General features: G+C 34.5%; 1 long non-coding RNA gene across 1 annotated transcript; it reads right to left on the bottom strand.

Moving 5' to 3' along the window:
* Positions 1 to 256: 256 nt before the first annotated feature.
* LOC125689282 (uncharacterized) lies at positions 257 to 16,907 on the bottom strand. The gene is made up of 2 exons (XR_007375164.1): positions 16,260 to 16,907; positions 257 to 15,491 (listed from the first exon to the last, which is right to left on the bottom strand). It is a non-coding gene; the product is annotated as an uncharacterized LOC125689282 (long non-coding RNA).
* Between the last annotated feature and the right edge of the window lie 5,670 nt (positions 16,908 to 22,577).

The following is a 22,577-nucleotide window of genomic DNA, read 5'->3' as shown; positions in this document are numbered from 1 at the left end:
TAACTCCAACCAAAGTTGGCTGAAGTTGAGAGAATTCTGGATCTCACTGGAGACATGGAACATCCTGTAGGATCAGGTACCTCAACCCCCGCTTCCCCCCCTCCCATCCCCCAAAGTTTCCAAATCTGTCTTTTCAACTACAGAAGAAATAGGGGACTGTGATATCTACTGTGACTTTTACTGTTATTTTCTATGAAAGTTTTCTACTAGAGTAGTGTAGAAGTGTTCTGTCCATAATTTTACTTAGCTGTGATGAAAAAAAAAAAATGGCATTTGTTGATGCTTATATTTTGTAAATGGTATCTTTTCTGCTTTATATCCCAGGAGAAAGATGACGGTCTCAGTCCAAAAGGATTAATCCAGAAATATGTAGGGAGGTATGATTGGGCTACTAAGCTGAGAGCAGTTTCACTGCAGAATTATGTTTGAAAGGATAATACTGTATGACTAGAGTGTGATCACGTGCTGCTGTTTGTTCATGAATGTCAGTGTTTCCATGGCAAATCTGGAATTTATTTACTTAATTATTATGAAATATGAAACTTCTCTGCTCTCTGAGTTCAAATATGACAAGTAAAACAGCCCTACATTCATGGATCCTCTGAATGGTAGTTTGATCTGTCAATTCTTTATTTTTATTTTCCAGTTTCACTATAAAGAAAATTAATACTGGGATCAGATATTTTATTGAACTGCTTGTAAATGAAAAGAAGATGTTAGGTTGGGAAAAAGGCAGTGAGGATTCTTCTGTTACTTGGAGTGCTATTGGGTTTATTCTCAGTTTATATACGTATAAGCTATTAGTCCTACAGTGGTTTTTTGTTTGTTTATTTTTTTTTAGAAAGTAATTTTGACACTGTGTATTCTCTCTTTTGCAATATGATATTAATTTAAATATATAATACATATCCCTTGTGAAATTATTCTTTTTCCATATATTGAAATGTCACCATGCCTTGGAAAGTAATCATTATTTGAACCATGTGTATTTCTGAAAAAGAAATTAGAATTTGTCTGATAGCATTTATACTTGAGCAGGTAGTAATATTCACTTTCACTTCTTAATTTTTAATATTTTGCATCATTAACAAACCTACTCAGGTGGTTATATCCAGTGGAATCATCAGCATAGGCCATATGGATTGAGATAGCTGAGATTATGGTTTTATAAGATCAAGCTTCATTTTTTTTCTTTTTCTTTTTGAAAGAATATTTTTATTTGAGGAATTCTGGGAGTTTCTGGTTCTGCATATGATCCAAGCATAAAACCACTTGCTTCTGCAAATGTTTGTAATATCAGGTCCTTTACCATAAGGGTAAAGGAAGGGTCTATCCCCTTCATCTGGCATTTACTTGAGGTTAAAGTTGAGGAGTAGGTCTAGCCAACATCCTGACCATCAAGTGCACACAATTCAATGGAAAAATTATGTACATGGTATTTACCAGAAGAGCCTTAATTGCATATTCTTGCTTGTACATATAGTAATTATCTATGCAATTCTGGCAATTTCCTAGGTAAAGTGGGTTAATGCTTTTCAAATATATATATATTTTTTCCACTTGTGTGACTGTGTGGGTACAAGTGTTGGACACTGACAGAAGATGGGGAATTAGCATATGGGCTTGTGTCTCTGAAGTGCCAATCCCCTGCTGTTTTAGTAGGGAGTCAGACAGAATTTGAAATTAATGTGAGTACAGCAAAAAAAAAAAAAAGGTGGGAGAGTTAGTTAAACTTTTCAAGAAAGAAGTTCAAGCTAAACTTGAAAGCTGTTCTTTCTTCTCCACGGTTAGTGAGAGTGAGTAACTGTGTATCCCTCATGCACAAAACCATTCCCATTTTGGAGATTCATTATATGCTCTAGGCTAAAAGGTGAGCAAAATAAGCAGTGTCATCAGCCTTAAGTAACAAATAATATTTCTAAGCCTAAATGCTATTTGGATACACAGTGACATTGGCAATCTACTTTGAAAGTTGCATGAAGTCATGAACTAAACTTAGAAATGAAGGACTTCAGTCGTCTTTCTACTTCCTATGTAGGGGAGGTTAGAGCTTGTTACCAGTACCTACTTCATGAACACAATCCTGTGGTGGGCTTTACAATGAAGCAATCAAGCCCTAGAATTAGTTCTAATGTAACACTGAGAACCTACATCCAATGGCATGAGTAAATACAGAGTGCCACATCATGACCCTCCTTCACAGCAGAGTACTTTACACCACAGAAGGAATATTCCTCATAAGTTATTCAGTGTGAGTAAACATATCACAATCTGGTCTCAAAACAGATAATCTCTTTCCATACGTTCCCATTGTTTCCGTGTGCCCTTTCAGTCAGTTGAAAGCAATATTAAAGACTGAGTCTGAAAAATGTGATAATTGTTTGTAAATATTTAAACAGAAATTTATATGCATATTGATATACAACTAATATATATAATATTGTAAATATGTATACATATGCATAATGCATACATAATATGTATATAATATGCATATGCACACAATAAGTCTTGACTGTTTTGTTAGTACTGGTAATAAATGGCAGTCATTTCTGTATGTATATTAACTGTGCAACAAATGGATACCCAAGAATATACTGGCAGGATATAAACACTATTCAATATTTATTCTTCAGGGTATGCCATGGTCTTCTGACATCAAGATAAGTTGATTAAATATGTGGGTTTTGATGTATTGCTACTTACTGCAGGAAAAAAATCAAGGAGCACTACACTTTGCAATAACAAACTATCCTTTTAGTATGAACTATGCTGCTACTAACTTGTGTGTTCATAAATAAATAAAAAATGCCCCAGTAACGTATCTATCCATCCTTTTTTTGGCATATGTTAATGATAGCGCCACAATTTTTTTTATTATTATTTTTAATTTTTTTTACTAATTTAAACATTTGTTATTGCTAGTGTTGTTTTTCCGTTTGCTGTAATGTTTTGAAAGCAAACCACTGAGTTAAGCTGTGTTCTGTTGTTTAGCCATGCTCACCTATTGTACAGTTGTTTGAAAGTAAAGTGGCAGCTGGCTTTTCTTGATTTTTCTCAGATGTTTTATTTGAAAAGCTAAAAGGCGAGACTTTGAAAAACACTTGTAACTGAGTTGGCTCCTTCCCCACTGAACACACTGTTGACCTTTCACCAAATTATTTGGGCCATAGCTAGGCTAACCTGTCTACTTTAGAAATCTTACATTATGGATACAGGGTGAAAATGAGATCTGTCAAGAACAGTGAGTGCTTTGAAAATAATAAGTAAATAAAAGCATTGCTGCTGAAAATAGGTCTAATAGAACATGGATAAGTGATATTTCTGGTAATTACAATATCTGATTAAGCATTGGCACCAGTTACTTTTAAGAAGCTTAGGTTGTGTTTCATGCTACAACTTCACTTAACAGAGATGGCTTGGATGAGTGCTGTATCTGTTAATATTTATCATATAACTGTATGATAGAACTCTGTTTATTTGCGTATGACACAACCCTACTTTATCTTTGCATTCAAACTTTTTTGCATGATATGTGTGCCTATTTTACAAGGTTTCTGGATCAGTATTTCTAGTCTGTCCTGGCTTTATATCATTGATTCTTCCGTTAGGTGTAATCAAAGGTCATTAATATTGAAAAGTTCACTTTAATTGACCCATCGACTTATTTTAATTATGGCAGTATAAAAGAGTGTCAAGTGCTAAACTCCTACAAAAATAATCAATTAATATGTGGATTCAATATTTCCTGTGTCCTTTTAGCTCTAGCTAAGGACTGTAAAAGAGTTCCCTCTATCTTTATCTCTCTTTCAAGGTGAAGAAATATGACAAAATAGATGGGTAGAAAAAAAAGCTTCTTTAAAAAAAAAAAAAAAGAAAAAAAAAGTCAGAAATCTTGAACTGTTTTTTTATACTTACAATTTGTATACAGATTAACTTAGAAAAGTGCAGGTAAAATTCTCACTTACAGTAGGAGCACCAATTATAGAAATGATACCCTTTGAATTTTGACATACTGAAAGCTTGCATATATGTGCTAAATAATTTTCTTTTCCATTTCATAGCATGCTAGTTACTTTTTTAATCCATAGGAACCCAAAGTTGAATTCTCTGTGTGCTGGTAATGTACCCTAGCAGAAGCAGAAATGTTAAATGTTTGCATAATGTGAATGATATCAGAAAACCTCTCTTGAATTTCATTTTCCTAAAATCATTAATATCGTGCATACCTTTGACTATGCATGAGATTAATGACTTTCCTCAGAATAATTGTCCAAGATAATGTAAATGAAAATAAAGCTGAAACATGGCGTGTTAGAGTTGTTTGGGTTTTTTTTACATTAAGCTACGGATTGTCAAATATTTCTTACTTCTTTGAAATAGGAGTAAGATGTGTACTGATATTTAAGGAGCAGTTCTGTTTGCAAGATCCGTAGACCTCCTTTCTGTGCAGGAGTGCTTTAATGAATAAAACAAGGCCAAGAAATAAGAAAATGTAGGATTTTGAGTTTGATAGAATTGACATATTTGCACAAAAGTTCTAGTCCAATTTCAAATCTGAATAGAACTTGTTTCTGACTGAATAACTCAAAAATATGAGATGCTTAGTTCTTATTACTTTTGTTCGGAATGGTTAGTGTTTTACAGATACAGTCATTTTGGTGCTTTATCTTCTCAATACTTCATTGATGACCTCTCAAACTGTTTTGTGTGTGTGTATGATTTTTCTGTCGTGCTTGTTTGTTTTTGAGTTAACAAGTATGTAAAATCCTAACATCTGAGAATGAAAACCCGGAGGACACCCCAGTCAAAAAACAAATGTTGAAAACAGCTTAAATTGAGCTTGGGAAATATTATTCACATATTTTAATGAGCTTTCATAGCTGCAAATAAAATATTATAAAACACAATTAAATATTGTGTATTGTAAAGCGTTAAATAAAGTAGATTTTTTAAACATAGAAATATTACATTTAAAAAGGTTGCTGCTAAGCAGTTTATCTTGAAATGAACCCGCTGTATTGTGAATGCAAGATGCAGAGGTCAAAAAAGTATTTCGTAAATCTGATTTATGAGCCAATCTACCCTTGCTGAGGTTTCCATTATCATTCAAATAAATGTCTCTATGTACACTAATGCTTGTAGCATCTGTTATTATTTGTGTTCATCTGTGAGAATGGCTTTGTACGATTACAACTAACCAGAAAAATATAAGGATCCCTGTTATATTTGCACATTGAGTGTGATCATTAACTGTTTGCCAGGAATAAGGCAGTAGAGAAGTCAGTGTAACTTTGGACAGAATAAAAATAAAACAGAGTTGATAGGTAAAGGAATTATTCTTCTGCAAATGACATTTTGTCCAGTGTATGAATTGAGAGAATGCATAAATGAATGATACAAATCTGTAAGAGAATAGATCTATTCTATTATATAGAATATATAATAGAATATATAGAATATATAGATCTATTCTATAGATCAATGGAGATCTATATATCTCCATTGCTTTCCTGGGCACTGTTCCAATGCTTGACCACCCTTTTTGTGTAGATAATTTTTCCTAATACACAAACAAAATCTATTGTGGTGCAATCTGAGATAATTTCCTCGCATCCTATCTCTATATTGCCCTCAGTCTTTTTCTGCTTAATGATTACACAAATATAATTAACCTAATGCTGAAATAGCTAACAAAGATGAGATGCCCTGAAATTACATGCTTTCTTTTCTCCCAAGAAGAGCACTATTACTTTGACAAACCTCATATTAATAAAGCTTGGTTTACTGAGTTGGAGAATGTTTTGGTCTCAAAACAATGATGATCTTAGATAATTTGTGGATAACTGATAAACCATATCAATCAACAAATGGGCAATTGAAGAAAATGATTTCAGAACTGTTAACAATTCATTAATTAGAAAAAAAAAATTAAAAAGAATTTGAAAATGTCTGCTGAATCATTTATTCAATTCTAATCAAACAGAGGAAAATTTGCTGCCCTCTAGTAAGATTACAGGACTCGGTCAATTATTTGAAGGATATCTAAGGGACTGATTGCCAGAGCATCTGGACAACTTACAATAAATTAAAAACAAATATTAATTATGCAACTATCCATTCAGATGGTTCAGTGTGCTTTAGCACATTTTATTTTGCCTCACAAAGGACCGGCATACTGACGTGTTAGTTAATTGAATGCTTGATTGAGCAAGTAAACCTTACATTACACTTTGCAGCCTGCCAAATCTAAATTCTGGTGACCTGCCAGAGGAATAGTTTTCCAGCATGAGAACCACTGCTGATATCACTGTTATCTTAAAAAACGCAAATCTGATGGCTCATTTTAAGAGATCTGCAATTGATTTTAACTTTTATAAGGAGAAATAGTGTGAGAGGTGTTCTGATGTGAAGCTGATGTCTATGCCAGTCGAGGTTTTAAGTAGTATTAATAACATCTTCAGATTTGTCTGAACAAAAGTATAGTTTCAGCATATATTCACAGAGTTATGATTTATGCTAGCAATAGCAGATTCTGTTAAAAAGAACAACAGGTACATTCTGTATTTTCTGAAAATTCTCAGGTGATTGTCAAGGTAAGCCTTACCTTAGTTTTAGACAACAGATCAGAAGAAAGGCAGAAAAGACATGAACAGCTTGCATAGATTGCATTTAAAAGGATGGCCTGGATTCTTTAGGAAATCAACTGCATAACAGTAATAGTAAAGGATTTAACACTCACTAAGCTCTGTATTTCTATAGATGCCATGTTACTCTCTCAATGGGGAAAATAATTACTTGCTGTCTGCAAAATGTATTCAGTGATACTTCAAGACCATGCTGGATGGATCCCTGAGCAATTTGCTCTAGTGAGAGGCAACCCTGCCCACAGCAGGGGCATTGGGACTACATGGTCATTAAGGTTACTTCCAACCCAAGCCATTCAATGAATGTGTTACTATGGTCATCAGTACTGCAGCAAGACAGCAGATTGCGTGTTTGTGGATAATGAAGTGCAAAAGCTGAATGTAGCCATTTGAGATTCAGTTAACATATTTTAGGATGAACAGCTCAGCTTAGTTGATATTCAAAATTATGTAAAAATATTTAAAAAAGTGATACCAGAAATTGTAACATAGCTTTAAGTAATGTCAAATATATTCTAAAGACTGAAGCCTTGATATTAAACTAATATAAACTGAAGAATACTGAAGCTCTGCAAGTGCTTAAGGCAACCAGAAATCCCATATTTGATCCCTTCGATAGCACTGTACTTTCATAAGTGCCTAATTGCCTCTATTTTGTTCATATGTTCAAAGATGTTTTCACTAACCAGATTCCTGTTTAGTCTTTTGCAAGCAGAGGAGAAGTTAGGTATTCCATAGCGTAGTTCACTTTTTAAAATCATCTGCAAAGTTTTGATTAGCATAATTTCTTAAATTTCCACAGTTTCCTTTGCTTTGTTCTTGTGATACATCTCTTAGTCTTTCAGTGTAAGCCTCAAATTTATGTGGGTTATCAGAACATGGTCTATGGCTCATGAGAGTATAGTGACACAGAGATGTTCTGTGAAATCTGTTTATGTATAGCAGAAAAGCTTGCATTTATAGAGGATTGGACATGGCTATTTAAGTGATTCCATTCTTATGGTCCGAAATCAGTTCGCTCCAGCTGGGGATTTGGCACTGAAAAGTGCACTAAGAAGCCCATCTTTCAGGGTTTGAAACTGCCAGTTTCTATTAGTGGCAACATTGAATTTATTTCTCCATTTGTGTCTAATATTTTCGAACTAATTGCCTTCCTGTCCTCTAACTTCAAAGTTAGTTTAGCTGTTGCTTTTCTTCAAAGGAAAGATAATCTTATATGTTTTGATGGTAATGCCATTTCATATTCTGTCAGTGCAAATCTTTTTGACAAGACTGGTGACCTGTGGGTGAGTGCTCGATTCAGGCAGCAGGTGGTGGACCATTTTCTCCCTTGTCGTGTACTTAGATCAGCATATTATGCTTACAGAAGTGTAGATAAAGGCCACAAACTTTCTAAGACTTAGTAATACTTTCAAAAATCACAGGAAATCTTAGCCATATATCTTCATCTTCTTTCTAAAGCAGTAAAGCTATTATTTCATAGCTATGTTGCTCTTGGTCTGACAGTTCCTTATAATGCTTGCAGTCTGGCCTTTTCCCAATGTCAGGCAGATCAGAGAGTGGCCAGGGTTGGAAGGGACCTCAAGGATCATGAATCTCCAACCCCTTTGCCACATGCAGGGCCACCAATCTCCACATTTAATAGTAGACCAGGCTGCCCAGGGCCCCATCCAATCTGGCCTTGAACACCTCTAGGGACGGGGCATCCACAACCTCTCTCAGGCAGATTTGGATTCGGTGAAATGCAATGGTAACTGTTTTCCTTTTTTCTTGCTACAACTTGGTATGTGCTATTTTAGCTCAGATCTGGTTACAGAAGTCATTTTCATGTGGATAGTAATTCCTTTCTTCATTTTTCCATGAGCAATCCACTTCATCTCATGTGTCCAGTTACACACTGACAGAAGATAGCTCTAATGCAAAAATGATAAAAAAATTATCACTGTCCAAGGAAGAGCTGCAATGATGGTAGAGGGTGTAGAGGGCAAGATATATATGCTGTGTGTGAGGTCCCTGGGTTTGTGCAGCCCAAGGAAGAGGCTGAGGGGAGGCCTCATTTTGGATGCAGTGTCAGCTAGGGGTTAAGGACAGGTTCTGCACCAGAAGGCAGTGGGCATGGAACAGGCTGCCCTGGGCTGTAGGCATGACCACAAACTACTAGAGTTCATTAAATGCTTATATAAGTCTTAGATATTTAGCTTAATTTTTAAGTAATAATTTTTTAAATTTGAAATTTATTTTTAATTTAAAAATTCAAGTAACTTTTAAGACCTTTGTGGATCTAGGACTTGGACTTGTGTATCTCTGTGGGTCTCTTCCAACTCAGAGTTTTCTACGATTCTGTGAAAATTTGTGTGACTGCAGGAAAATCACAGAAAATTCAGAAGTATTATGGATGTATATATCATATATAGTATGTATCTTCACTATTTAAACAACATCTCTGGGGTAAAGCTCTGTATTCCTACACCTATTCTATGTGCAATTCAATATATATATACCTAAGCAGCCATTGAATAAAATATATTATCATCATGTGGAGCCAGAATCAGAACCCCAGACTGCCTGTGGAAGCTGGTAGAGCTAAAGCCAAAGTCCATCAAAGTCAATAGACCCCCTTTCATCCATTTCAAAGTGTTTTGACTGAGGGCCAGATTTGCTTCTGAATCTCTCTAGACTGAATTTGTCCATGGCTATAGTCTGTCTGCAGCTGCCAAGGCACAGAATATGAAAGAAACTACTTAAAACAAGGAAGACATTGAAGTGCTAATGTTACACAGTTCTCTTGTATCTAAGGTGAATTTATGTAATAAAAAATTCTGGCTACATTTTTGAAGACTCTTGACTTCTTGCTTTCTGAGTGTTGAATTTTTGGTTCTGGCTAACAAATTTTACAATGTAAGAAAAAGACAGGAAGCCCTTGTTTATCCTGATTTCACTGCTCATCTCTACTTTTACAAGTGTGCTAAGCTGATATAGGCTCTGATTGATCAAACTCCATAAATCACTCTATCAAATGCCTCCAAATAAAAACATTTGCTATCAAGAAAGACAAATGAATAAGGAATATCCAGAATTAAAAATGAAATACACAAATCTTAAATGTTCCATTGATGAATTTCATGCTTGACTGAAAAATACCTAATGAAAATGTCTGTCTGCAATATTCCAGCTCCACTCTGCCTCCTGACTGACTCATTCCTTATGAAGCATAAAAAGTAGATCAGAGAAAAAGCTGAGAATGAAATTGAAGTACAATTTACAGTAATGTAATGGCCACCAGATCTATATTCTAAGGGTTGCACTTTACTATTTTTTTCACTGCTAGAAGAATTTGCATTTACATTTAAATAGTTGCATATTGAAGTTAAAATTTCCTACTTTTGAAAGGAAGTGATGGTTAAAATCTGTTTTACTATATTGAAATAATTAGTCCTTCATTCACTAATAGTGAGTGCATTTTAGAATATATTTTGAAAATGCGCATGAGAATTCAAGTACTTTTAAAATCTTTATCACTTTGATGAAAAAAATACTTTTTTAGTTGTGAGGAGTAGATATAATTAGTTTTATTTTCTACTTTCATTTGAGAATTCGATCATTTTAACAAAAAAAAAAATATATATATATATTCTTTCAGATGCCAAACTAAACTTCTGCTGACCAAATAAATCATTTTTAATATTGTCTTATGAAAACATAATCTTTACAGGTGGGAAAAAATAGTTTTTATTTAACAGTGATTCTGATCATGGTATCAAAAACAAGGCTAAACAAGTATTCACACAGTCTTCAAAATTGTTCCATTTTCTCCATTATGTGTAAGAAACAAACATTGATAATTTGGATCTTAATGTATGTGGTTTCTTTATACCATGTGACAGTAATTCACTTTGGAAAGAACTGTAAGCATTATATACATGTGTGTGTGTATCTGTATAGGAGTGCTAGTTCCTGAATTTTTCATAAGCAGATAAGAAATTCTATCAAAACTTGGTTTGTTGAGTTGCTTACTGCTCTACACTTCACAACAGAATATTCTTCTAATGTTCTTATGATTCTGAACACCAATTGGCAGCCATACCATCTGTTCTTTGATTCAGCATAAAACAGCAATGAAGAATGCATTTTTGGGATTCACTGTATTCTCTTTATACAGGGAATCTAATTGGTCAGTTTAGTGGGTTTGTCAACCATTGAAATACTGCAGATGTCAGTAGTCAGACTTAAAATTCATGATCCAGAATAACCTTTATCAATATATCACTTAGTTGTGGAATTTCAAATCAGATCTGACTTTTATTTCTCACACACATGCATTCAAGTCCTTTTTTAGCAGCTTTACAGTTGCTCACCTGTGAGATGAGAGTAACCATAACTTGTATGCTACTGCAACTTCCTTAAGCATTTGTGATAGAAATAAAGAAATAATAACACTACTCCCCAGGAAGAGACCAAAATTTCTGAAAGAAAGAATTAAATATATCTGGAGCTTTTAGAACCAGCAGAACATCAGTAGAATTATCATCAGACACTATTTCCTACTGTTACCTATTACAAATGTAGTGATAACATTGGAGTTTCAGATTTGTCTATTAGATTTGTCAAGATTGCTTTTTTGTCCTTGTGTGTGTGCATTTGTATTTCTCCTTAAGTTCTGGTGGACTTGAGGGGGAAAAAAATGAAGTTATTAAAATATTTGAGCTTGAATTTTGTCTTGATTCCTGACTCTCTTTCTATACAGAACTACCAATATCAACAATAAGTTAATCAATTTTTTGTGTTCCCAGTGTCTACCACATACATTTCCTGCTAAATTTAAATAGGTCAGAGAGTCATCTAGTGGCCAAACAGTGGAATTTTGAATACATTTTCTACTCAGGAGTCTTTGACTGCCATCAGATCTCATGAGGTGCATCTCAGACACTGATAGAACGTGATGGTCAGATATCAGTGGATTGAATTCTCATGAGGATAAAATAAGAAAGGAGGATAAAGTCCATCCTCTGCTCCCTGAAGGTAAACAAAGAAAAATCATCATAATCATCAGCATCACCACTAACAACAAAATACTAGATAGTTCCCTAGTTTATTGGCTTTTATTATTTATTCTCTCAATAACGCTTCCTCCCCTTAGATCAATGAATTCTTGAGTCTTTAAATTAAGTACGTAATTTCAGACAGCCAAATTTTAAGTTATTTACATTTCAATTTTGAAAGGATTTTGTCATACTGGATCAATCCAGATGTTCCTCTAATTCACTAAACCATTTTTTCAAAGTGACCAACAGCAGACACTGTAAAAGAATACACAGATATTCATCTTCATATTCTCTCTAATTTTACAAGAGATACAATATTTTTTCCACAATGCTTGTTAGAATTAACTATAATTCTGAACAATCTACAGAAATTACAAATACTTACTCATACTTTGTTTCCGATTAAGTACTTGTCTCAGAATTTTCCATGGTTTGATATCCTACTTCTACTTTTCATGTAAAATATGTTCTTGTTCTATGATACAAGAAGTTCCTAATCCTCTTACCAATAAAATTCTATCCTTACATGTTTTTCTCTATACTAAGAAAGGGAAAAGAAGCATGTTTTTATTATCAGTTTTTCTAAGGTTCCTTTTTGTTATTGTCTTTCAATTTTAACGGTGACTATCTTCTGATTTTTAGATACCTGACATATCTCCAAGGTTCTACAATAATTTACATCATTATTTCTGTATAAAGTTCCCTGAGTACGCGATATTTTCTATACATCTTAATATCTTGCTTGTGTTAAGATTTCTTATGTAATGTTCTTATGTCTTATGTAGGAAGATTTTAAATTTTTAAGAATTTTATTTCTTTCCAACAGATCATGAAGAATATTGAAAGAACCTTTCATATTAAGGCCAATAGTAACAGAACAGAAGAGGTGGCTTAGAGACATAACTTACACAGGTGCCATAACAGTTTCTTTATCCTCAGAGTTCAGCTGTTAGTTCGTGTTATAAGCACTGAATTCAAGAACTTGGAAACATATAGAAAAAATTTCACATTAGTTCTAGAAAATGATTTTTTCTTTTTCCTACAGCAATTTCAAATATTTTAAAAGTTCTGTTTTCAGAAGAAATCAATACATGAACTGCAGGCTTTCAATTATTAGAAGGTTAAAGAAACTGTTAGGTCTTAACCAAAAATGGCAGAAATAATTCAGTGTTACACAGAAATTAAGATAATTACTGCTCATAAATAATAGTGTAGCAAAATTGCTACATTAATTTGAAACATTTGCTACAGTCATTTATGTAATGCTTAGCTAGGTCTGAAAATTTGGGCTTTCATTTACATAATACTATATACACTGCTTTAATGTCTACTTTCATTTTCTCCCACATCTCCCTTCTTCCACAAAGCCAACCCAAAATTTTGGATTACTGCTTCATTTGAACTTGGATGGGCTTCAGTATGTTCATGCAAATCTTTTGCCTTTTACTACTTCTTCTATCAAGAGCCAAACTGAATTGTACTTTAGTGCTCTGAAGAGGCAAGCTGGATGTGAGAAAAGTGCAGCATATGTTTTGTGCTATCATTGGGGAGACTTGCTAAGAATGATGGAGTAAAAATGCTGCTTCACTGCTCCTCTAAGTGACGAATGGTATAACTGTTGTGATGGGGGCACTCGGGATGCTGTCAAAGCACTGGCAACCTTGGACAATGATGCTGGTGTGAGCTTACCAAAAATACAATAGTTCACAATATTACATAATTTCTGCTTTCTCATTTTCTATTCATCTTTGTCCCTCCACTGTAAAATCATATGGTTACATCTCCAGGCACCCATTTGGGATAACTTCGGTAATTCTGCCACAAGCAGTGGCACACAGCTGTAAAATAAATTCAGCTTTCTTTATCAGACATTGGTAGAAACGTGGTGCCAAATCAAGAGTTGTTGCTTGGTTCATCCTGGGTAGGGAGAAGTGTTTATGACCCATCATGTCCAGATTAGAGGTATAAAACCATTTTTACATTATGCTACTTGACCAATAGAAAACCAGAGGCTTTCCATGGCTGTTTGGGCTCCAGAAACATGGGATAAATCTAGCAGATATTCCAGAGATTACATTCTATGTTGTGCAAACCTGATAACATCAAAACTCACAATAAATAACACATTATCATCTTTATGGGCCATGCTGACAAAACGTGTCATTTAATTTAACCTTCAAAACATCCTCGCTCTCTCTCCCCCAGATTCAATTTGTGAATTCAGCAGGGAATATCATTACTGAACAATGAGTGCTCCTCAGAAAAAAAAAGCCAACATAGTGAGCTTGGAGAATAAGCAGCCTTTTCAGTTTTCTCTTACTAAAGCATCCTTGTAAATTTACTTGAACTGTGATAAGAAAAAGACAGCTGCATTCAAGAGGAGTAAGGAGGTGTGAGTCACAAGGAGCAGTTATTCTCTTTAAGACAGAAGGCAATTCTTTTACTCTATCATCAGTAGGGGTCCAAATATTGCTGGTGTTGGCAAGGACCTAAAGCCTGCTAAAAAGTGCCCTAGGGAGGATAATCCAGTCTTAGACATGACAATATTAATATCTCAGAAGCAGCATCACTGTATGATTTCACTCTAAAAGTGATTTTAATAAGAGTGCTAGTGTCGAACAGCTGGTATGGAAAGACAAGAGGTTTAAAGTGTTTCTACTGCCTGCTCTTTGTTATTTTTTTCCTCTTCTTCTGTATTTTCAGGGAAATACATGCTTTGTTTCCATTTATAGTATCTAACATGTAATTATCCCTAGACTATGAGTGGCAATTGAGTCAGACTGTCTTAAGCACACACAAATTGCTAAATAAATAAATAAAAGCCTAGTTTTCTAAAGAACAAATTGACAGCAGAAGAATGATGTGAAATTCAGTAATTGGGGGAGTAAATAGGTATGTGGCTACATATTCTAAAGACTTGATGTGATCAGCAGTATCCACAATTACACAGTAAGTTTCTCAAAAAGTGCTAATGGAAGTACTAATGGCTAGAGAACTGAAAGAGCTTGGCCTACAATATGCAAAAGCTGACAAGTTACTTCTATGTTTTAGCATGAGAGATGCTGACATAAATAATAGCTAATAAGCTCTTGAGGAAGTATTTGAGCTTTTTTCCACAGCATCTGCTGAGCACCGATGAAATGGGACACTCCTCCATCCATTTGTTGAATATGGTGTAGATAGAGTTCTTCCCTTCCAGCAGAAGAATTTTCATTGAAGCTGCAGAGTATCCCAGGGTATGAAAATCTGTAGTGTTTGATGCTGACTTCTTTTAAACTCTTTTCATACAAGGAGTTACACAGTTCTTGCTTCTTTAGGCAGGTGTCAACTTTGACCTGCTGCCAAAGTATTTAGCAGTCTAAACTTCTTGGAAAAAAAAGAGTTTCCAGTGGCTCCTAAATCACAAAATAAGAATTAGGCAGAAACTATATCTAGTGCAGACTTTCATTATTCAATCCATGAAGATATTAAATATCAGCTACACGAGTCTGGAGGAACTGAAAAATCGAATCTTCTGTAAATCAGTGTAGAATCAGTAAGACATCAATGACCATAAAACAGTTATTACTAGTAAGACAGCAAACACTATAACATCATAACTTTTTACCTTCATTGTCCCTCTTGACCTACTGGGAGAAGGAAGACCAAAGCATGAGATCCATAAGTGATGAGATCCACAACAAGTAGGTTACGCTGACCACCACACAGTGGCTCCAGGTTTATGGACTGCTCATAGAAAGCTCCCCAGACCCTAGGCTGTCAGACGCCCGAATCTTCCTCTTGGTTGTCAGAAGGATTTCTACTTCTCATGAGAAAATAATTGAACAAGCACAACTCAATTTAAATACTCCAAGAGTTTGTGAAAACCTCATGCGTTGTGAAAACCTCTCAGTGTTTTTTCTTATGTATGTGGAATTTAAGTGAATTAAATAAGGATTTAAACAATTTTAGGGATTTAAAGAATTGGAGAGTTATACATCTGATCAGTGATTCATATTAGTGTCTGAGTGAAAACCGATATTTTGCTTTCAATTTTTTAACAATTTTTTTTATTGTCAAATCTCTTTCTATTTGATTAACTTCTTATTTATGTTCTTGTCATGGTTCTATGATTTTGTTTTTTTGGTTTTTTTTTTTTGGATTTCAGTATTCCACATCAAAACATCATGTAGTGTACGGGGCATTAAAGTGTCACTGCCCCAATTCCACGTACCTATCCCTGTACATTACAGAAGTCACGGGATCTGGCCCTTCCGGGTGGGGGGGGCGCTCTCTTGCTGCCTTGCAGTGGGTGCTGGAGGGTGCTTTCCTAGCCGTTCCAAGCTTTTCAGGTTTGAATCGGTCCCGGGAACTCTCTCTCTCTCATCTTGTCTGATTTATTAATCTCAATTGCAATTAAATTATATATATTGTGTTATTTTGTATTCCGATATTATAGTAAAATAAGTTTTCCTCCATAGATTGTTGCCGCTGCTCTTTTCCTCCCTTCCTTCCTTCCCATTTTTTTGTGGGACTGGGGTGGGGGGGGAGGGCAGAGGCCTGTTCCACTTTACTTCTGGTTTTCATTTACCTCTAGAAGTGAGTAAATGTCTTGCTTCATTGCTGTACTGGGATGATTCTTAACTCAGTCTGTAGCCTCAGAAAGCCTTGTGATCATGTTCTTAGAGTTGTCAGAAAATCTGCAGCATTGGAAGTATCTAAAATGTTTTCATGTATCTTTTTACGGACAGAAAACTTTGGGAGTCTTGCAATAATGTGCACATTACATGCATCTGTTTTACTTTTGTTAGCTTTGAAGTATCTTTGCATCTAGCGCAGTTTAGTAATAGAAAGACTGTGATATAACTGGGAGTCTGTAAAAATTCCAAAAAAATCTGTAGACTGGTCTTTTCTCAAAGTGTTTTAAACTTCAAAAGTAGAGAACAGGTCTGAAATTTCATTCCCTCTGCTATTTGGAAGATTCTCTTTCATTTGAATTAGGCATTATGCAGTTTCTTAATGGACAAAGCAACCAACTTTCCATAACAACGCTGTGCAGGCATAGATTGTGTGACAGTATAATGCAATCATTCACATTTCTTTTTAAAACTACGTGCTTTTCTTCTCTTGGTTACAAATAAAGATATTCCTAGTGGTGAACCTTCAAACTGAAAAATTGCACAACTTACTATTCATTCATATTCTGAGTCAACAGTTTGCTCTGTTGCTTTTTTTTTTTTTTTTTTTTTGTTGCTCTTCTTTCCTTGTGGTTTTGAGGTTTTTGTTTTTCTTTCTTTTTTTTTTTTTTTGGTTATTGTTATTTAACACACAAAATGCTCAAGACCTGCAGGTAAACTTACTTGGAGTATTTCTTCTATTTAAAAACAATCATACATAGCTATCTTTTACTTAAAACCTGTACAGTTTTCCAACAAACAGAAGTATTTGCAAATACTCTCAGCTATCTACCTAGGCTTTATACTTACATGCGTTTTTTGTTAATCTGAGGCCCATGGGAGGTAATGGTCTGCACCTGCACAAGTGAAATTAAATCAATTTTGTAGTGATTTCAATAAAAGTGGGATTTAAAGTGTATCTAACCTTGCTGAAGTGTCTGATGCACAGACTCAGATGCAAATGATTCAAATCATTTATTTCAAGTTCTCATATCACTTATATAACTTCACAAGTTTTCTTTTTCTAGCTTTCCCAACCACCCCTATAACTTTCCCATCCACCTTTACATGTCAACAGAGCATTCTACAAAGCACTCTTCAACCGTTCAGGCGTTTATCCAGTCAGACCCCTGAGACGTCCTTTCTTCTTCTAGAGGTGTTCTTGATTCTCATGCTGCTTATCTTGCTCCACAGCTTCTGCTCTGAACAGTTTTTCTTATATTCCCACACCTTGCCACTTTCCATTGTCTAGCAAGAGGAATAATTCAAGTACCCAAGCATAGTTGTGTATTTCTTTTTCAGATATTGTAGGGTATCTGAGGCTGTTGAAACCTTGTTTGTCCATAAAGGGAGCTTAACTGACTATTTTCAGTTAGATGTTCTATTTCACATAGCTAAAGTCAAATGCTGCTTTGTATCCTTGGAATAAGACTTGCAGAGAATCATTAAAAAAACATTTAAGTGCTTGCTTCTTTTATCTGAAAAGCTTATCTTCCACAAAGAGCTAAACTCTCAGTGATGTGAGTACATGAACAAAAAGTTTAGTTTGAAATTATGCAAAATAAATCAGAGCTGAACAGTTAGAGCAATTGTAACTATCAATGAGTTATTCACAAAGGATAGAAGGGATGGGCAAGACAGGAGAGAAGGGAAGTCGCCCTTGGCAGCAGGACTGAAACTAAGTGATAGTTATGGTCCCTTCCAACCTAAGCCATTCTATGATTCTATGAACTATAATTACCAGCTACAGAGGGCTGTTGTTTTTTGTTTGTTTGTTTTTCAGGTCAAGCTATTGCATTTAGTATTCTTATATGTTGATTTTCTAGTCTCAGTCCCTTTTATTAATATAACCAAGAGTTCAGCTGTCACAAAGATACTCGCAAACACAAAGCATAAAAAACTGAGTTCATTAATGAAATAGGAGGGTCAATCTCCCTGCGTTACTTTTTTGTAGTATAATTTTCTGCCTTGAAGGACTAAATGGGTTCTGTGCATCCCATTTCTGTGAAAGAAAAAAGAAAGTTTCAAAAGATTCATATCCCACATATGACAAATTACAATCCTCTGTCTTAGGATGGCATTTTTACCTTCTCTGACAGAATGCTACACCATATCAACCAGAACGTATACTGACTTTAATTAAACTATAAGTAAATAAAATGTTACTTCCTGTATGATTTTCGCCTTGTTTTTAATTTTCACATCTGCCAATGAATAAGAGTGCAATTGAAATGTCAATATCTTTTCTTAGCAAAATGGGAAAGTAAAGGATCACTTTTTTTGAGAGTCGTGGGATCTACCAGAAGGAAATGTATGATATGTTTTAAATGTTTCTCTTAACTTTTTGTTGGACATGAAGGGGGAAAAAAAAAAAGAAAGAAAAAAAAAGTGCATTTTTTTTTTCTGCTGAAAGATGAAGTTTCCTTAGTTTCCTTCCTAACACGACCATTTTTTTAAAAAACATGTTGCATATTGCTAGAAGAGAACAAGAATAGGAAAGAAACTATATGGATTTTTCACAGAGAAACGTGGAATAGAGTATGTCTTACATGGACATCACTCTGAGGACCAGTAGATCCTTTAGGTTTCTGCTGCCATGTTCTTGATCTACAATGTCTTTACTGTCTGCTAGATTAGGAGACTTTTCGGCAAGTATTAAATTATGCATTTCTTACCATTCTTCTTAACCATGAAGTTGTGGAGAGGAGTCTTGAAGAAATCATGATTTCTTCCTCTTTTACTTCTATTTCATTCATTGCACCCATTGCACTAGCCTTCACAAATGTAAAAGACTTCTCTGTGCTGAGAAAGCATCCTGAGAAATTCTGTCTCATTTCATCCAAGAAGGAACAGACAGCTGCGTAGCTTTGATTCACAGCAGTCTGTAATAGCCCTTGAAATTGAGGATTACAAAAGGTAGCAAGATAGCTTATAGAAAATCCAAAAGGGCAACTATAAGTGGAGGAAATAACAGTGGCAATGAGCTATGTTTGTTGTTTTTCCATAAATGAATGAATGAATGAATAAATAAATAAATAAACAAATAAATACTGAGGCAATGTTTCTGTGTCTGTCATTTGATGTTGTTATATACTGCCTCAAGAGAAAATAAAAATCATACTCACTTTCTTATCTTTTCTTCTTTCCTTCCTTCCCTCCATTCTTTCCCTCTGTACCCATTTATTTTTTGGTCCAGCTATAGTTGGCTGCTGATAATTTAAATTCATTGCCTCATGAGTGCCTTCCTGTTAGAGATAAATGACACTTCACACATTTGCTGCTTGTTTGTTTAACAGCTACCTCTCCTTAGTCTCTGTGTTGTAGGTATCTGGAAAAATGCCATGTTTATATTATGTACAATAACAGACCTGATTTTTTGTTAAAATAATGCTTTGGAGGAGAATTGTACTTCTCTCTTATGGTCATTTGCTGCCTAGTTCTGGCACCACTTAGTCTACTTTTATTTTTAAGAGATGACCTGATAGAAATAATAGAGAAATAAATCACAATTATATTGCCTGAGTAAACGTCAGAAATTTTGATTACAGCACAATGAAAGCAGCCTCGTCCTTCTTTGTAGAGAATTGCTAACCATCCATACTTGACATTATGTTTTCACTTTTAAAATCTTGTATGAACTGAAAATATGATTACTTGGCACATTTTTAGAAATCAGTTATTATTGTTTGAGAGGTTAATAAAAGTTCAAGGTTCGCAGTTAACACATAGTTAAACACACAGTTTTAAAGTTGAAGCACTCTCTTTCCATTTTTTACTTAGGACTGCTCACTTAGTATAGATCTGTGTTTCACTTAGCTATTTTGCTTCAAGCCATTTTTCTTTATCTTATTAAACAAAGATGTAAACAAAGTCCATAATCAAAAGTTTGGTTTGAAAATAACAGTATTACATTTCATAGATAAAAGCTGTGCTCACTGAGGCCTCAAGACCAGTTTATAAAGTATCACTGAATGTTTTCAAGGTGTTTGTCTCCTGTTTTTATTTGCTGTAGTTCAACAGCAACTTTATTTTTACATATTTTTATTGTACAAAAATACACAAAAACTGTACTTAGATTAAATTAGAAGCACATGTAGCTGAATCAAAAAATAATGTTGATAATTTTATCTATCAGGTATTATTCATAATGATCTTGAACAAATAGAAAGCTCCTTTTGCTGGGATGAGTAAAAGTGCTTGAATCTACTCCGTCTACTCATGTTGAGTGTTTACATTACAGATAATACGTAGCCCAGTGAAGGGCATGGAACCCAGATCCTACATTTGTGTTTGGTTTTCCTTAAAAGAACTGTATAATTAGGAAAACTAAGTATAAAAACAAAATAAATTAGAAACACATCAAAATTTCTAGGACAACATGGAAACACTCAGAAGTTAAAAGTGAATTTAATTAAAATTAAATACTTTGTATTTATACATGTAAGGCACTAATGATTATAGGTAACTCTTACTTGCTGGTGACTGGATTTGGTAACAAAATAACTTCGAAAAATGTTTGGGGATGATGTGGGGATACACATTTGAATATATATTAAGAGGTACATGGACAAATATGACAAAAGTTAAAAAGTTCAACATCAGTAATTAAACATATTTCTTGCAGAGGAAAAGTTTGATTCACAGAGTTATTAGATTTCTGTGAAGAGGTGAAATAGCAAGTGAATATGGGGTGATCCACCCATAGCTATCTACGTGAAGCTCTTACAAAATTTGTCAGAGTTGCTTTCAGAAGTCTCTTATGTGTTATCACTGGTAAGAAACAAGTCTCACTTACAAATTAGTAACAAAATTCAACCCTAAAAACGTAACAGTAATCAAAAGGAAGGAGGAATTCAGAAGAGATCTTTGAATCAATAAAAATAATTCACATAGAGCAATGAATAGTGCTGCAGCAAAGTTTGCTGATGATGAACAATTATGCCAGAAAGTCAAAGCTGACACTGACTGCGTTACAGAACTAAAAGGGTAATAAAATACATCAGAGACACAGTGTTAATAAATGCTAAGTAACAAACGCAGGAAAAACTGTGCAATGAAATGATGAGTTCTAAATGTACTATTATAACTTAGAGGACAAATTTTTTGAGTCATTGTAGGCATTTCTAAGAAAGTGCCTGCTTAACAGAAGTTGAACAAGAAACCTAAAGTTAAGAAATTTTTAGTAAAAAAATTGAAAGCAAAAGAGGAAACTTTTTTTTTTCCTATGTGCAGCTGCATCTTGAACTCTCTATACAACATTTCTTAAAGACTATACCAGCACTGAAAAAAGGTATGCTAAGGAAAGCAAAACCAATACAAATAGTGAATTCAGAGTCTGTTAAATACAGTGGTACAGATTCAAACTCCAGTTCAGCAGCTACCTAAAAAAAACATTTATGTTAGGAGTTGGAAAGTGCAATGGTATAAGACACTGACTTCAATGTTTGTTTTAATCTTTGTTTTTTGTTTTTCTTTTTTTTCTCTGTGATCTCTGAGAAAGTCATGGGAGAAAGAGTGAGAGGTTGACTCTGGTGCTGATTCAAAGCACAGAAAGTAATATTTTACAAGGAATTATGCTCAAGAGAGAGGCCATTTTTCTTCTGTGACTGTACATTTAGGCTGAGAGGACTTTTGTAAGTACATTGTCAAAGTAAGTACATTGAAGTTTCCAAAGTTGGGCAGTATGATGAAAACACTTCACCTTTCTTTGTTCAAATCTGAACATTTTAAAATATTTTTTAAGTCATTTTATTTAAGGAAAACCTGATTTGTCTTTTCTAGTTCAAAACTAAGAAAAATATATGATCTTATGTTTTCTAGACTATTTCAGCTAAGCAGCAAAGAGATAAAATCCTCATTCATTGTAGGGACCAATTCCTGAACAAGCTGGGAGCTGCCTCATGCTAAAACTCTAAAGCAAATTCAACAGGAGCATCTCAGCAATAAATGAATTGAAGGATGAAAAACATTAGTTCACTACAACCCATACTAAAAGGTCACAAAGAGAATATTACTTCAATTCTTTTCTAATTCAGTAAAGAGTTTCTATGGCAGTTGGATGAGGTCCCAAATACAGAATATTATTACAGCGGGAGTCGTTAGTTCAGTGGACTGATGAAAGCCAAATATTTGTAACAAGTACTTGAAGTATCATCAGTTGAAGGAAAAGAAAATCTTTGTAGGACAGAAGAGAGGTAATCATCAGCTGGCTAATATTAATGTGAGCAGTTTGC

The sequence above is a fragment of the Lagopus muta genome, chromosome 2 (assembly GCF_023343835.1).
Source record: "Lagopus muta isolate bLagMut1 chromosome 2, bLagMut1 primary, whole genome shotgun sequence".
Taxonomy (NCBI): Eukaryota; Metazoa; Chordata; class Aves; order Galliformes; family Phasianidae; genus Lagopus; species Lagopus muta.
This window is presented reverse-complemented; position numbering and strand designations above follow the sequence as displayed.